This window comes from Pelophylax lessonae (assembly GCF_965119305.1).
Source record: "Pelophylax lessonae genome assembly, chromosome: 4".
Lineage (NCBI taxonomy): Eukaryota > Metazoa > Chordata > Amphibia > Anura > Ranidae > Pelophylax > Pelophylax lessonae.
This window is the reverse complement of record NC_138771.1, coordinates 661,000,086-661,003,543: the sequence shown is the minus strand read 5'-3', so window position 1 is coordinate 661,003,543 and position 3,458 is coordinate 661,000,086.

Sequence of the window (3,458 nt, the reverse complement as noted above, 5' to 3'; positions counted from 1 at the left end):
GATCAAGTAGGTAGACTCCATCTCTGATATATGAGGGAAGGTTTTGTGTTAATGGTTGCAGGAATTGCTCAATGTATTGGGAAAATGGGCTTGGAATGCTATCCATGGCGGCTACAATGGCACGGCCTGGGGGGTGAGTGCTGTTTTTGTGAATTTTGGGTATATGGTAAAGGTATGGGGTGGAAAAAAGTCTCTGTTAAAAAATGAGAGTTCTTGTTTGTTGATTATCCCATCCTCCTTCGCATCTCTAGCGAGAGATTGGGCCTCTGCTTGGAACTTAGTGAGGGGGTCTTGCGGGAGAGGGCCGTATGTGGAAGTGTCTGAAAGTAGACGGAGGGCCTCCTGGATGTAATCGGCCCTGTTTTGGACCACTATGCCCCCACCTTTATCAGCAGTTTTGATTATGAGGTCTTGGCTCTGGGTGAGATGTTTGAGGGCTAGTTTTTCTGCTTGGTTCAGATTGGAAGCTTGGGCATGGGAGGGGTTTTTGGAATGTTTGCACATTTTGAGGATGTCCGCCTATACTACTTGATAAAAAGTCTGGAGATACGGACCTTTGGACTGGGTTGGGTTGAATACTGATTTCAGCCTGAACAAAGAATATCGAACAGGGAGGGGAAGAGGAGGGATAGAGGGTGAATGAAATGAGGTCCTCATCATCGTTGTTCTCTATGTGTAGTTCTTCTAAAATTTGAAGGGCCAGGGCATTCATGGAGGAGTCATGCTCTGGAGTGGATGGAGGGGGGTGGGCTAGGAGAGGGGCAAAGTGGTGCCTTGGAGGATAGAATATTGTAATGGCGTTTAAGGGTAAGGTTCCTGATGAACCTGTTGAGGTCTTTGAACAGAGTGAATTGGTTTGGTGGGATGGCAGGGGCGAAGTTTAAACCTCTATTGAGTGAGGAGATTTCAGCAGGTGATAGTGAGTGGGTGGATAAGTTATATATTTTTACTGTTAGCAGTTTGGCTCTTTTTTTTATTTCTGCGTCTCCCCCCGCTTTCCTCTGTGTCTAGTTTTCTTTTGTTTGTTTGAGGAGTCAGTGCAAGCAGGGGGGTTGGTCCTAAAAAATGGTCTGTGGAGGAGCGACTGGCGGATTCGTTGATGGGCTGGTCTGATGGCCTATTCAGACAAGGTGCTTGGGATGGGATGACACTGTCCATACTGGTAACAATGGACTGGGATGTAGAAATACGGCCAGTATGGGGAGGTGTGGGCATGGTAGGAGCACTAATAGAGCTGCTGTAGCCTGATGTAGTAGTAGATATGGCAACCGCTGTACTTGCGGTGATGTTGGGAGTGCTTGGTGTGGAAGGGCCATCCAAGGTCCTAGGTTTGGGCAGTGTGGTTCTCGATCTTCTAATTCTTTTGGGTTTGGGGGTGGGGGCTATAGGATGTTTGTTAACAGGCTGGATGCTGGCTGGGTTGGGGCATAGCGGTGGTATATGGGGGGCAGGGGGTGGACAATAGGGATGGGGAAGGGGACCCAGTAGGGGAGGGGGAGGGAAGGGGGACGGGGAGCTGTAGGACGGCCAGAGACCTGGAGGGGTTTGGGATTAGATGGAGTGGGGCGTCTGTTCTTTTTCCAATTAAATACTCTTTGATGGTTATAAGCATCAAGGTCTCTTCTGATTTTATTCAGTTTGGTACGTAATAGCGTATCTTCATCTTTTTTGGTGTGCAATTTTAGGGTGGAAAGCCAGTTCATCGGGACATGTGGGACGTATTGGGTAAGGTTGGATATGGTTTGGAAAATGTTTGAGAGGGTTTCTTTATACTTTAATTCTCTCTGTTGGGAAATGATCTGCATCCATTTCCGTGTGCAGAACTCAGAGATGTGGAACCATTCTTTGTCCAAATCTGGGTTCAAAAAGGAACATGTTTTCAGGATGAGTAAGCCCCGAGGGGAAATATTCTGGGATATAGTGTTCTAAGAAGAACTTGTCCCACCAGTGGTGGCTGGCTGTGGACATGAGACGTTCAATTTTCCTAAATGTGTGACAACTGCCTTGTAGTTTGTCTGTAGGTATGTTGTGTAGTGGACAAAATGTGTCCAATGTGTCTAGATATCAATTCTCTCACAGAGATCACAGGACTTTTAGGCTCCGTGTACATGGGACGTTGTAAATGGCCGTTTAGGAGCAGTTGGGCGTTTTTTTCAGAAGCCCCTGAACCCATCTACATTTTATCTTATGTGTCCATGTACACAGGGTCGTTTACAGTCATTTGCAGGCGGTTGAGTTCAGGGAAGTTTTTGGGAACGCAATTATTTGCGTTCGAACGTGTGTTTCCCGGCGTTTCAAATGCAGAAACGCGGCTGAACGTGACCAAACGTGACCGAACGTGATGAACGTACGTTCAGCCACGTAATAAGTTTTTTTTCTTCCATTCAAAATCAATGGTTCCCTATGGGAGCCTATTTATTTGAATGGAAGTCGCACCGCAAGTCGGATCCGACTTGCGGCGCAACTTGCACTGTGAGAATCTTGAGGGGAAACTCCACGCCAAAAATGGGAAAAAAAATGCTTTGGGGTCCCCGCCAGGTTCCAAACCAGGCCCTTCGGGTCTGGTATGGAATTTGAGGGTAGCCCCACGCCGAAAAAACGGCGTGGGGTCCCCCCCAAAATCCATACCAGACCCTTATCCGAGCATACAGCCCGGTAGGGCAGGAAGGGGGAGGGGACGAGCGAGCGGCCCCACCCCCCCTGGACCATACCAGGCCACATGCCCTCAACATGGGGGGTGTTGGTGCTTTGGGGCAGGGGGAGCTCTGCACCCCCCACCTCAAAGCACCTTGCCCCCATGTTAATAGGTACAAGGGCCTCATCCCCACAACCCTAATACCCCATACCCATTCACATAGGGAGGGGGTCAGGGATCTGGGGGGCCCCCTTGTTAAAGGGGGCTGCCAGATTCCGATGAGCCCCCTGCCCGCAGACCCCCACAACCACCGGCCAGGGTTGTGGGGATGAGGCCCTTGTCCCCATCAACATGGGGGCAAGGTGCTTTGAGGTGGGGGGTGCAGAGCTCCCCCTGCCCCAAAGCACCAACACCCCCCATGTTGAGGGCATGTGGCCTGGTATGGTCAGGGGGGGTGGGGTCACTCGCTCGTCCCTTCCCCCTTCCTGCCCTACCAGGCTGCATGCTCGGATAAGGGTCTGGTATGGATTTTGGGGGGGACCCCACCAAATCCGAAGGGCCTGGTTTGGAACCTGGGGGGGGGGCCACGCATTTTTTTTCCCATTTTTGGCGTGGCGTTCCCCCTCAAGATTCACACAGTGCAAGTCTTGCAGCAAGTTGGATCATCCTGATCCGACTTGCGGTGCGACTTCCATTCAAATCAATAGGCTCCCATAGGGAACCATTGATTTTGAATGGAGGCAGAAAAAACGCTGCTAAAAGGAACGTGGCCAAACGTGCAATAACGCAAATAGAAAAAGCTACTGAAAGCACATTTAACAGC